The 14438-nt window shown below is 37.3% G+C and overlaps 1 protein-coding gene and 1 non-coding gene across 12 annotated transcripts in view; one reads left to right on the plus strand and one right to left on the minus strand.

The window, feature by feature from the left end:
* The window catches only part of HDAC9 (histone deacetylase 9), a 923925-nt gene that overhangs the window by 813543 nt on the left and 95944 nt on the right, over nt 1-14438 (minus strand). The window lies entirely within an intron of this gene.
* Nucleotides 10613-10739, plus strand: LOC116569772. Its single transcript, XR_004277195.1, has one exon. It is a non-coding gene; the product is annotated as a U6atac minor spliceosomal RNA (small nuclear RNA).

Here is a 14438-nt window from a genome sequence, read left to right on the forward strand (position 1 = left end):
ATTATTTGAAACTTTTAACCTCATAATGTCAAGCCAGAAAGCTTAAATCGAATAACAACCACCCACCAAAAAAGGGAATATTTGAACAGATTTTTGTGGTGACGTAATTTATAGTAGCAAAACATTATAAGTCTAAATCTTTAACATCAGAGGAATGATTAAGTCAACTACTGATTATCGGAAAACCACTCATGGAAACCATTCATTAAAGAGTATAATACATGAAAAGGGCAATTTATTTTTTTTCTTTTTTTTTTAAAGATTTTATTTATTTATTTGACAGAGAGAGATCACAAGTAGATGGAGAGGCAGGCAGAGAGAGAGTAAGAGAGAGGGAAGCAGGCTCCCTGCTGAGCAAAGAACCTGATGCAGGACCCGATCCCAGGACCCTGAGATCATGATCTGAGCCAAAGGCAGTGGCTTTACCCACTGAGCCACCCAGGCGCCCATGGGCATTTTAAATTGAAGCTGAATATGATGTGAAACCAAAAGGAAGCAAACTGCACAGGCTGGTATGGTGAGAAATATCTCCCTTCTGTTGGTAATATTATTTATTCTATAATTAAACATTTTTTTTAATGGTTAGATAAATTATTGGTAGACGTTCAAAACTAGAAGACACAAGAATCATATATAAGGCCAAAGCTAAAAACAAAATTAATTTCTCTGAAAGAAAATTACAGCTTCTGAAATGTAGTACATGCCCTGGCATTTAAATGGAGAAAAGGCTAAAAATAATGGGAAAATTACTACAGTAAGTAAATGAAAGACAAAATAAAAATGCCTATGGAAAGTATTCATTCCATGGAGATCAAGGATTAAAGCTGAGTTTAAGCTAAAAAACTCTAGTTAATTGGTCCATTCAAAGAAGCTAGAAAACAGGAAAGAGAGTAAAAAGACAAAATAAAATTTCCCTGTGACTAATTTTTTTTCACTTTCCCCCACCAGTCAATCCCCCTTAACTCCTTTGCACCAACAGTAGCCCACTGGTGTCTAACGACAAAAAGCAGGGTTACAATCAGCTTTGTTTGTGTATATTCATCATTTGCATACAAACTTTAATATTAGCTTTAAAAAGGAACACAGAAAAAGGGAACACTGATGCAGAGGTCTGGAGAAAGGGCAAGCTACACCTGAAATCTGTATAGCATCATTCGCAACATACAGTGCTCCTTCTCATTTCAGTTTCATTAAATGGAATAAAAATGAGAAAATTTGTTATGCCACGGGTGTTCACACAACTCTACCAGGATCAGCCACTGTGTTGAGACACATCTGGTGTGCCAGAAACAAACTAGGAAGTGGTGTGTAGGAGGAAAGAAAATTAAAAGTTGTCAAACATATTTCTTTAGGCACTCAACATAATCTGTTATTCTAATTATTTTCCTGATATTGATGTAGCCAAGTTAATTATTATACAAACTACAGTAAAACTTTTAGGTTCCCCCAAAACTCTTCCTTCTCTATTTTTTACATGACATGTCCATATAACATATCATACACACAAACACATACACACTGTATTAGAAAATTTTTCTCCCTGGGGTATTTTATGCCCCTGGGTATTAGATTATTCTGCATTCCTTGAAAATACCCAACTATTTAATGCTTATTTATTTGTTAATAAATGAAGGACTATTTCCTCAATATTTCCCTTCTAGTCTGAGCAACTATGACTACAAAACAATTTTAGTGCCAAAACCAGGGACAACAATGAAGACAACTATACACAGTCTGGCAGTGGGAAATAAATTGCCTGAAATCATCAGCTGATTTCACACAGACAACAAGAGTCCAGGTTTATTTATTAATATTAAATTATACAAAATTAAGGTTCATAGTCTTTTGATGCATAGTTCACCCTTAAAAATGCAAGCCAGGAATAAAACCTCACAGAAGATCTTTGTAGTCCAGTGTTCCTAAAAAACAGTGTTCTAAGAAAAACTCTTAAAAATACAGGTAAACACTGATCCACTAGCCCAACTAGGAATGTGAAGACCATTCAACAGCTAAGATAATATAAAGCACATATGATGTTTCAGACACTGCTCTAAAGTGCCTTCCAGGTATTTATTTCACTTAATTCTCACCAGACTTTTGAAGGCGACAGCATTAATTAGTATGCCCATTGTGCAGATGAACAAACTGCAGCAGAGACATTGTGAAAGTCAGTTGGTGGAACTGAGTTTCAAGTCAGGTCCTTTGGTCTCCACTGTGAGACTCCTCTGGCCCAATGCCTCCCATTGTGCACCGTGACTATCTCGGTCCTACTCCCTGTGTCCCAACTTCTCAGTTCTCACTGTAACAGAAACTTGCCAGGCCCACTGAGTGGGTGATTCACACAATGTCTGTTCAACCACTTCTTCAGAAACAATTAATTTTACAGGTGATGGTTTCAATGCCAAGAAGGCACCGAAACATCTTAAATCTTAACATCATAAAATTTAAAATCTGAAATCCACTCTGCCATTCAGTACCTTTTTATCTAAATGCCCTCCAACCCACTGAAAGGAAGCTAAAGCCAAGAGGGCATCATACTGCGGGGGAATCTGCAAGTGTCCAGAACATTACCATGTTCGATTACATTTAATTGACCTCTGAATGGAGTCAGTGTCTACACACAGGTGCAACATGTTTTACAAGGCAAGAAATCCTAAAGGAAAAAAATCCCTTAATAGGAAGGATACTGTTACAGGTTCTCTAGGCTGCCGCAGGTAACTACTTAAACTGTTAATGTATAAGGTAAAGAAGAGATGATCACTTAACAAATATCTGGGGGGGAGGGGAGAGTCATGAAATCTAGTAGCTACTTAACCTACATAAAACTAAGACTCAACTAAAAATGCCAAGACAGTTCTGTGACTTGAAATTTTACTCAATTCAGACCTGGAAGAAGACAAAAGCAAAACAAAATAAGATCATTTGACTCTGCCTATAGATACATGGAAATGTATTTATTAAAATATAATGGTGCATGCTGCAGAGCTTAAGCAAAGACAGCAAACTGACAGGTGAAAGTCTTCCCCCAGCTTTCTCTTAAAAAATATCAGAAGAATACCCTGGTGATGACAGAGAAGAAGAGTTCTTCATTTCCCGTTATTGAGAATATTCTGAGCATATGTTTAAAGCACTCTCACCAGCCCTGCTTAATTCCCATTTATTTTACTCAAATGAAAATGGTCATTTGCCTAGGCTGAATTCACTACCCTTGCTTTTTCAACTCTATTCAGGAGAATAACGGGGGGCATGACTCATGATGCAGAAGGAAAAATGTAAACAACACTGGTATCAGAACGGGAGGCAGGAATGGAAAGCAAGAAAAAAAGAAGACAAGACAATGACACCAGAAAGTGACCTACTTGAAAAGAGGGGCTTCCTATGTATCAATGGAGGGCTGCTCTCATTGGCCAGAATCCTCAGAAAGAACCCTGGTGGCAGGCCTTGGCTTCCAGTGCGGTCTCTCAGAGGTGCAGCCCCGGACGGCCCTTCCTGAAAGTGGTCCTGCATAGGGGTAGGACAGGGACCTGCGCTCCACACTTCTCCATCTGTGACTGGGTGTCTAAGTTCCGTACAGGGCTGTGGGAGGCTCGGGAAGCCAGCTGCAGCCTTGAATCCAACATATGGTCCAAAGTCCAGCATTATTTATAAGAAGACAGTAATTTTGTCCCCTTTCTCTATCCTACGTTTATTTCTTGATGGTTCCAAATGCGAAGGAAATGGCATAGTATATAACACTTTGAAATCCCAACCAAATATAAAACAAAATTTTATTTTATTTTATTTTATTTTATTTTATTTTATTTATTTATTTGGCTGGTCTTCCAAATTCACAGGAAGTATGGACTTATTTTAAAAGCATTAAGGAAAACTACCTAAAGATACAAAATCTGAGACAGGAACAGGGGCAGATCCTAAGCATTACTTGGGGCAGAGAAATGGTCCCATAGACCAGCTCTGCTATAAAGTGGTCATAAGTTCCAGCCAAAGCTTCCTGTGCCAACTAAGTAACTGGGTCCAGCTCCTGAGTGTAAAATGAGAGGACTGGACAAGGCCATCTTCAGGGCACCTACGGGCACCAACATTCTGTGATGTTACAACTAAAATTAACTAGCTTTGGCAGTACTTTCAACGTGAAAAATGAAAACCCACATCAGTCCCACATCCTAAGACTGAAGTCAACCCAGAGCCAGAGAAACCTCTCTTTCAGAAAGAAGAAAATGTTGATCTACAGTAACTTCAGAAACTGGTGAAGAGAGAAAATAATATACTAAGAAATTAAAACAGGACATTGACCTCTGTGAGAAGATCAGATACAAGAAGAGTTAGTACTGTACTAAGGGAAAGGTAGTCTTTTCTTGTATTATTTTTAAAGTAGGTATGTCCTTGGAAATATTATTCAAAATATTGAATCCTCAATTGCCTAATGGTATTAGTCCACTTCCAAAACCCAATAAAATCCCAAATTAGCTTGCAGATGAATGATGGCTTTAAGAGTTTATCCAGAATCCAGTGTGATCGTATAGATGGTATGGGCCAAACTCCTCAGAAAAATGCCAAGAAACATTTGAGCCAGGCCAAAAAGTGCTGAAACGTTCCACTGACACAGAACCCACAAGTCAACATGAAGCTTTCACTGGAAGATACAGCCTTTGCATGCAGTTTTCCAGGGATCCAGCCAAAACTCAGAGATCACTGAAAAAAGCTCTCAAAACCAAAATGATTCCAAATAGAGGTTTACATGGCAGGGAAATTCTGAATGGAAATTTATCCTTCACAACCAATGGATTCAATAGCTGATCCCATTATATCAGAGGATTTTAATTCTTCCTGGAAATTCTCTACAAATTACAGGTAACCGCAGTCTGAGCAGAACTTCTGTGTATTTTTAAACAAGTCAATTGTTTCAATGAGATAAGTACATTATTTCCACCAGACAGATAATTGTTTTCTTGTTCAATTGCATTACATTTGTGTATCCAGGTATAAAATGTTACAAATGGAAAATTACTGAGAAGCAAAGCAGTCATTAGTGTGACCTATAAATGGAGCAGAGATGTCACAAAAGTTTTGCTAATGCTTTTTTTATGTTCCCAAATATATATTTTTTACTTTTTAATCTCTTCTATACCTGACCACAGAGCAAACAGCAAGAGCAGATCTTCATGCCCATAGGCAACGCAAACAACTAAGATGTCAGCTGACCAACAAGAATGACTAAGTGACTTGCATATAAATATACACAAAAGTAAAATAAATTCAAGGATAAATTACTCACCTTCGTAAGAAATCTAGAAATTTGGGATCTCTGGGAAGTAAAAATAAATAATTTTCAAGTATCATACTGGAATTAGGCAATATTTCTAGATATTACTTTGTAGGTAGAGGAACTGTATCAGAAAATTACATATCTGTTTATTGTTATTACATTGTCTATTTCCTGAAAGAATTCATATCTATTAACTGTCCTCAATTAAGAAGAGCAAAGCAAACAAAAAAGACATTAAATACCAAAAAGAATCAGCACTCTGTTAGTTAAAGGCAGGTTATTTTCAGATGGAATTTTTTTCTTATTAATTATTTTTATTAACATATAATGTATTATTTGCCCCAGGGGTATAGGTCTGTGAATCATCAGGCTTACACACTTCACAGCAGTCACCATAGCACATACCCTCCCCAATGTCCATAACACAACACCCTCTCCATAGCTCCCTCCCCCAGCAACCCTCAGTTTGTTTTGTGAGATTATGGTTTGTCTCCAGATGGAATTTGCACAGAGACGATCACTGAGAAAGAATGATCACAGACAGCGTGGCCTTACATACCAGAAAGTATGAAGGCAGACAATTAGAATTACAAACCATATCTAACTCACAATGCTTATCCTGGGGGCACAAGTTCCATTTAATAAAGAAAACATCTTACTTATGTTAGTATTTTAATGCCTTTGGATTAAAGCTTATGGCACCTATTCCCCATCTGTTCAATAGTTTCTGTATCACATATATTATATCAACATACACGCTGTACATTTTTAAATAGAAAGATCATATTTTTTTAAACTTCTTAGAAATTCATTATATTTCAAACTGTACAGTCAAAAAATTGTTAAAGGATATCAACTACAATTTAAATATCACACATTGATCAAATACCCAAAACTGATTAAGAACAGGTATTATGAGATTTTATGAGATTATAGTACACATCTAGAAACACATGAGGAGGTGCAGTAGAATGCTGAGTAAGGTGTGGTAATCCTACAGGGTCGTTGTAACCAGTGATTCTTCTCATTTAATAAGTTGATTCTATGAGAAGATTTTAAAAGTTAGAAGACTGTGTAATAGAATAAAAATGCCGCAAAGAACTGAAATTTCTTTACAGCATAGGAGTTTAAGGAAAAATTCTGTTTGTGTGTTTTCATTTTGTTTTTTTTATAGCTATGTTAATTTAAAGCTATATAAAAGAGGATTAGGCCCTCTATAAAGAGATTTTTAAACACACTTTTAATATTTAGGAGGAAATGTGTTAGTTCAAAGACGCTTTTAGACAAAGTTACATAAAAAATTTGATTTATTTAATATGTTACAATATTCTGATTAATGTTAAATTAATAAAAACTTCCCAAAAAGTGATGAGAAAGATTTGCTGTAAAATTTATTTTATGAATTTACCCAAGGCCACTTCTGCAGCTTAGAACAACTTTTTGACATGTACATACTTTTCCCAGAATTTTTCAGCTGTAAAAAAAAAGTCCTAAAAGTCCTTAAACCAACCTTCATTTCTTTTGGAAAAAGAAATCAAAGTCCTAGGAATTAAAATGAGAAACTGTATTCTATATGTCTACTTAAATGCCAAGTCAAGATTAGAGCAAAGAAACCCTAATTTCTGTTTCATTTTTCATTTAAGGTGAAAAATAAAACTGAAGTAATGGCCTAGAGATCTCACAAATCCAAAGCACAACATTTAGAACTGGGGAAATAGGAGTGGGGAAACCACTGCCTTCGTGGAACTTACACTCTCACACAGGAGACCGACAAACCCATGAACTCTGTCACCAACTAGGTTTTTGTGTACAGACTCTTCTATCTTCTCTAGGTTCCTACTTCCCACCTGACCCTCTGCTCCTCTCTCTCACTCCCCTGTGGGCTCTGTTCTGCCAGGTGACCTCTGTTCACGGACTTGTCCAGGATTCCAAGTTGCCACACTCCGCCCAACCCACCCAAGCTACCTACCTTACTACAAGCGCTTCATATAATTTCACTGGAATCTCCCATACCACTTCAGAGTCAACAAAACCAAAACCGAACATAGGCTCTCTCAGAATTGACTGCCTATTCCAACTTCCCCTGTTGCTACTAATAATGATCCTCTAGAATTCTCAGCCCCAAATCTTAAATCATCTTTAATTCCTCCCTCACCTGTAGCATCTGGATCCAGTCGGTCTCCCTAGCCTACGTGTATTAGTCAGAGTTCTCCAAGAAACAGAGACTTATTATAAGGAACCGGCTCACGCAATACGGAGGCTGGTTAAGTCCGTCATCAGCAGAGCTGGTGCCTGAGCTTGAAGCTAAAAGTCAGCAGACTTCAGAAGAACCAGGAAGAAAAAAGGTTCTAGTTCAAAGGCTGCAGGGCGGAGTTCTCCCTTATTTGAGGGAGGTCAGCCCCGTGTTCTATTCAGGTCTTCAATGAATTAGATGAGGTCCACCCACATTGTGGAGGCTCAATCTGCTTCATTCAGTCTACAAATTTAAATGTTACTCTCAGAACAGAACAGAGTAACAGAAATGTTACCCGTACAGAAACACCCAGAGTAATGTTTGACCAACTATCTTGGCACCCAGTGGCCTAGCCAAATTGATGTCAGATTAACCATCACATCACGGTTTTACTTTTCAAACGTCACACTCCTTTTTCTCAATTTGCAGTCTCATTCCCATCATCTTAATTCAGGTCTTTATGACCTCCTTCTGGTTTTCAGCACAAGGATGTAAACCAGCCCCCTCCTCATCCTTCAGTTCCACATCACTGGATATGCTGTGGACACGTTTATTTTCAGAATTGTTTTTAACATATCATTCCTGTTCTATTACTATTCACAAAGACATCTTACTCTAAATAGATCCAATTATTTTTCTTACAATATATTGTTCTATATAATCCAGCCCTACTTGCCCTACTGACCTGTTCCTTCTATCACTCTCCTAATTTAGAACTTATATTGTAACTGGCCAAAAACTTAACTATCTTTTCCCACTTATCCAGACCCATCCCTTCCACAATGCACCCACCTTCTCTGGAAAGCACTGTGCACTCTTCTTTGCCTACCTCAATTCCATCCCCCTGCCAAGGTTTGTCTCCAGCTTCAACTCCTTCCTGAAGTTTTCCTAATTCCCCAAACTATATAAATCTTTTAGTTTTCTACTCCTTGTGTTCATTTTAGATAAACATAAGCATTGCTACTCTAAACTACTCTGTCTTGTTCACGAATTTCTATCTTTCTTTCTTTTTAGAAAGTGAGAGAGAGAGAAAGAGAAAGGGAGATAGCACGAATTTGGAGGGAGGGGCAGAGAGAATCCCAAGCAGACTCCATCCCCAGCACAGAGTCTGACACCAGACTTGGTCTCACAACCCCGAGATCATGACCTGAACCAAAATCAAGAGTCAGACACTTAGCTGACTAAGCTCCCCAGGTCCCCCTCACGAATTTATTTCCACTGCACATCCCTTTCTCCCTAGTCCCCATTCTCACCCGATCACCTCCAAATACACATCTTCTGTTTATTTGGGGTTGAAAAATCTTGGAATCTGTGCTGTGCCAAGTACTGTGTAAGGCAGTAGACATACCAAGAGGTGTTGCACCCAGAAGCCTTACAGTCTAAGATGAGAGAGATAATTATTGTAATAATTAAGGAGCAACATATTGCATATAGAACAAAGGTAGATACAAAGCTCTAAGGGAAGACAGAGAATATAACAGAAGAAGAAAGTAAATTGGCTTAGTCAATGATGCGGTACAGGATAAATTCAATGGGAGTAGAGGAAAAGGCACTTCAAGTACTGAAAATAACCAGTGCAGAAGAATAAAAACAATGAAGAACACACACACACACACACACACACACACACACACACATACACACGCATATAGACATATAAATGTATACACATACATATATATGTATACATATAGAAAGAGACACACACATATATACATGTATATTCATAAAGGGTGAGATGAGACATTTACCATGATGGCAAACAAACTAGATATTCAGGATCATAACCCAGGCATAGAACTGCTGAAAAACAAGAGATTAAATACAGCAAAAGAATCACTAAATAATAGGAACACAGCCCCAGAAACAAAAATATCTGTAATATTGAGAATGCTAAGTCCAGATCTTGAGTGAAGCAGAGGAGAAGCAGGCATGGCTGGAGCATGGAGCCATACCACTTCGAACCACGGCAGTTGGAAGTCCCTAAAATAGAAGTAAAATTTTATTTGTCCCTTATCCACAATAATAAAGAACAAAAATTTTTCATAATTCATTTGACAGCAACTCGAAGTTCATCTGGCAACAAAAACCGGCCTCAACAAATAGGAAGCTATTTATTATCTTTATCTCATTTAGTATTATTATCCACGAATTTCACTGCAGAAATAAACATTAAATGATTTTATTATGAGGAACTGTCCCAAATCCATTAAAAGTGACATGACACAGTCGGTTAAGCATCTGCTTGGGCTCAGGTCATGATCTCAGGGTCCTGGGATCAGCCCCACTTCAGTGGGGAGTCTGCTTTGCCCTCTCCCTCTGCCCTTCCCCCACTGCTCATGCACACTCTCTCTCTCATAAATAATAGAAATCTTAAAAAAAAGTGACATGACATTAACACAGGAATTATGTTCCATATACCTTTTAAAAATCTGATAAATCCTCAACTCCAAAACACACCTGGCCCCTGGGGTTTTGGATAGGATTCTATGGACCTCAGATTTTGAGATTCCAAAGAATGAGTCAGATAGAAAAAGAGGTCTTTTGCCCCAAGAAAGGTTTTAGAGTTCATGGAAGATCTATTTAGAACTGCTTTTGTTAAATGGAGGATAAGTTCTCAATGCCAAACACATTCTATTTTGACCACCTTTGTGATCCATGACAAAATTTATTTTACTTAAATAATATTAGTTAAAAACAGAAAATAAACTGCCAACCATGGACTCTTACATCAACTTTTTTACTCCCCTTATAATGCCAAGAATGCCAAGGGAAAAAAAATTGTAAAACAACATTCTCTTTGCCTCCTATAACCTTAATAGATAGTTTCCTGGAATTGTCTATTCAAACAGAAAATTAATTTCCATGCACAGCTGGAAATACCACATTGGCAAGCGAAGAAAACATCAAACACCAGTAGATTAAATAAAAAGTGTAAGAACTATAAAGACTCAACAAAACAGAATTTGCTCCGTAAGATGGTCCTATGAGGACAGCTTTTCACCATTTATTTAATGTATGAATACATCTCTTAAAGTGAAGTAGCAATAATCAAGGAAGCTTTGGATCCAGAAAAACAATGAGAGGATTATATCACTCAACCAGTTTTCCTACTGTTGTATGAAAGGAGAGAAGGTTAGCACTCCCCTTGCCAAGGTCCTTGGGCCTGTACGCCACAGGTACAATAAGACACCGCACCAACTTTGTGGCTTCTCATCATGGCTGGGTTTTGTTTTTTTTCCCTACTTTGGGATGATGAAAAAGTTCTGGAGACACAGTGGCAAATGGTTGTGCAATAATAATGTGAATGCACTTAATGACACTGAAGTGTACATTCTAGAAGGATGAACATGGTCAATTTAATGTTATATATATATTACTGTGATAAAATACAATTTCAATAATATACAAAAAGCTCTTGAAATCAATTAAAAATAAAGTCTAAAGGAAACATATGCAATGGGCACAAACGAATTCAAAACAGAGGAAGAAAATCCAAAAAGTACATGGAAAAATGTTCAAAGCTACTAAGAAGAATGCAAGTAAAAATGATGACATATGATCACGTGTCATCTTTCAAATTAATTAATGAAGATTAAAAAGATTTGAGACTCAAAAAAAGAAAAAATGCAGCTTTTCTAGACCTACCAACAAAATGGGGCCCTGTTTCCATGTTGCCCTCCACTGGCTTCCCTCCTGGGTATCTCTCTTTGTACTGATGGCCATCAGGACAGCAGGCTCATGGTGCCCTCTGGGGACCACTCCCTGATACCCCACCTGCATTGGGCAATGACTGGTATGACCAATACCCAACTAATAACCAAATTAAACAAAATAATACCCTTTGTACAAACTCTTCAAAAACATGAGACAGAGAGGCAAAAAACCAGAACATCACCTGCAGGAACTATAACAAGCAAGAGGCAGTACCGGTGTGGGAATGACAAAACCACACATAGCATCCAGACCGTCTGCCCCCTGGGCTCTGCTGCCTTGATTCTCAAGACATCAGAAGAAAAAGTAAAATCTCCCAGCATGGATGCTTTATAAAGAACAACAGAGAGAAATTTCAGTAAAAATCAATGTGTTATGAAAGCAAGAGAGAGAAAAACCTTCCACATGGACTTGATCCCTGCAGGGTGTCAAACCATGCGAAAGGCTGGGCTCAGGAACATTTGTAGACCAAGCATAATGGGATTCCAATGTGGCACATTGCATCCCAAGACATGGAGCTGCATCTCTGGGATCTTTGACCAACAACCCCAAACCACCATGTCCTTCAGTACACCTGCTAGGATATCCCACAAGCAAAGTGAGGGATCACTTTAATTAGCTACATATAGGGGGAAGTACTTAGATGGCAAACTACATGGTATAAAACAGCTCAGTAAATACTTGTTGAACTAACACACGTGGTAGAAGCTAATAAATAAGACCTGTATCTAACTGATGACATTTATTAGATTATTATTCCAACTTTGCACGGGGTGTAACTGGTAGAGAATACAGGCTTTGTCTATAGAGCAAACCGGAAAGCTTCTACTCATGTCCAGTTGGCATCCCCAATAGCAACCAACCCCCAGCATTGTGCTTATAAGCTCCTTGGAGATTCATTTCCGCAGAATCAGCATCTCTGACTCACTTTCTAGTGACAAAAATACAGAAATTTTTAAGTACGGGAGTGAAACATAAATGATGCAAAGGTGATCAAAACAAAGATGTTAACAGAAGACAGACCTGATGATACATAAGCCACCTCAGAGAGACCCACTCAAGTAAACCAGAAGCCAGCCTCTTCTAATATCTTATCTAAGAAATGAGAGGATTCCATCAGCAGCTTCCAATCTTCCTCAGCTTCTACTCACATCAAAAATGTATTTCATATTAAATGAAGTATATTTAGACATATATAGAAACATACTTATCTATACGAAATGCAAACATCATTTTCCCAAGTTAATACTGAATCTTACAACACATGTGCACCCTGGTATCTTGTAATATGGTCTGTTCTATTCCACTGATTAAACTCAACCTGTGAAATTGATTCCATCACCCAATAAGAGTTCATGACATGCAGAAAACATAGGACTAGATGATTTCTTTCCAGCTCATTAAAAGAAAAATCATGATTTTACTTAGATGCAATCTAAAAATATCTACCACTCCTAAATACTAGTTCCTCAATGATCTTTCTAAAGCTAATTCCTGAATGAAATGATACAACCCCTGCAACATTTTTGCCTCCTTTTCCTCTTCACCATAAATACCCATGACCCTTTCCACTCAAAAGTCTTTAAGTGTTTTTTCCGGGGTGTATGACCACTGCCACACCTCATGGCAGAGGTGACTGCAAGGGATTTTGCCCAAAAAAAAAAAAAAAAAAAAAAAGTTAGACATCTACCAAAGGAACTCTCTTAGCTCATAATAAAATATATTTGAATCTTTGTAAACCACCAGACAGTCACTAAGCAAAAGTCAAAATGGAACTCAGACGGCAGCAGCAAACCACATAAATCTTGATTTTAATTGAATGAAAGATATTTCATAATAGCTGCATTCTCCCTTCAAAACTACAGAATTTGTTCCCTGAGATAAAATTATTCTAACTTTCTAGAATAGCATCTTTGTCACTTTTGTAGATTTTCTTAATTGGATGCCTTCTGTTGTAAGACCCCTTCCCTTCATCCCACCTCATTTTCACCATCTTTAGTAATGACCCAAACTTGCGGGTGTGCAGGTGAAAAATGAGCTGGCTTTGAGTCAAACAATACCTTCCAATCACAACTGCGTTTATTTTTTTCTGTATAGAGCTAGGGAAAGGTTGTGTTTACTTCTTCCCATTATAGCTGAAAACCATCTAAAACATTGTCTCCTCAAAGGCATTACAATCTAGACATGGAATGCTAACAGCATCATTTGTGCTTGTCATTAACTTCAAAATGCTTTATTCTGTAAACCTTGTCTTGGTTTCTAAGTCCACAGAGTAAAGAAGAAATTCCACATGTATTTAGTAGTATTTGGATATTTTATTCATTACAGTTTATAAAATAAAATGGAAAACCTCAAAGCTTTAAATTTAAAAAGCACTTCAACTCATAAATATGAAAGAAATATTAATGTCAAAAATTAGGTCCATTGTAATCCTGTAATCAAAGCAATCTGTGTCTTTTCCAAACTTGGCAAGCCACAATTTTATTTTTAATTTTTGAACTACTAATTCTAGAGGAAAAACAAACACCATTAACTTCCTCTTCAGTCACTAGCTGTCTGTGCCATGTGTTTTTATCGCTTCCTGCCACAAGGAAATACGTTTGAAACAAAGAATGATATTCAAAAGAGAGTTCTTAGGGTGATTCCAAAGTCATTCTTTCAGGAATTGAGAAACAGTGTAAACATATTTAAATAATAGTGCAGAGTGATAAAACTATTCAGAAAACCTTCACATTTCTTTTATTATGTGTTAATCCTCAAAACAAGTCTGCCAAGGTTATTTGAGAATAAACTGAATCGTCAAGTTAAACAACTTTTCTTCACCAACACAGCTAATAAATGGCAGAGCTAGAATCTAAATCCACTGTTTCATACCCAACCTCATGGCAGAAATTATATCCTACTGCTTTCCTGATGAATCTTTTGATCAAATTGTAGGTTTTTATTTTAGGTCTTTTTAGCCTATTGGTCTAAACCATCGCGGGTTCTGCCTTCACTGAGGCTATAGATGATGAGAAGAATGTGAAGATGGATTCTACCTCCTCAGTTGTGTTCTACACTTATTTATTGAGTTCCATGTTCTAGGCAGTACACTAAATACTAGGGATCCTAAACAAGAATGTAAATTATAGTTCTTACTCTAAGCGGTTTGTAAGAAATCTAGAAAGGAAACTGTTTTAATCTGTTCAGGTTGTTATGACAAATTATTGGGTCATTCGTGTGTGT

Source organism: Mustela erminea, chromosome 11 (assembly GCF_009829155.1).
Source record: "Mustela erminea isolate mMusErm1 chromosome 11, mMusErm1.Pri, whole genome shotgun sequence".
Lineage (NCBI taxonomy): Eukaryota > Metazoa > Chordata > Mammalia > Carnivora > Mustelidae > Mustela > Mustela erminea.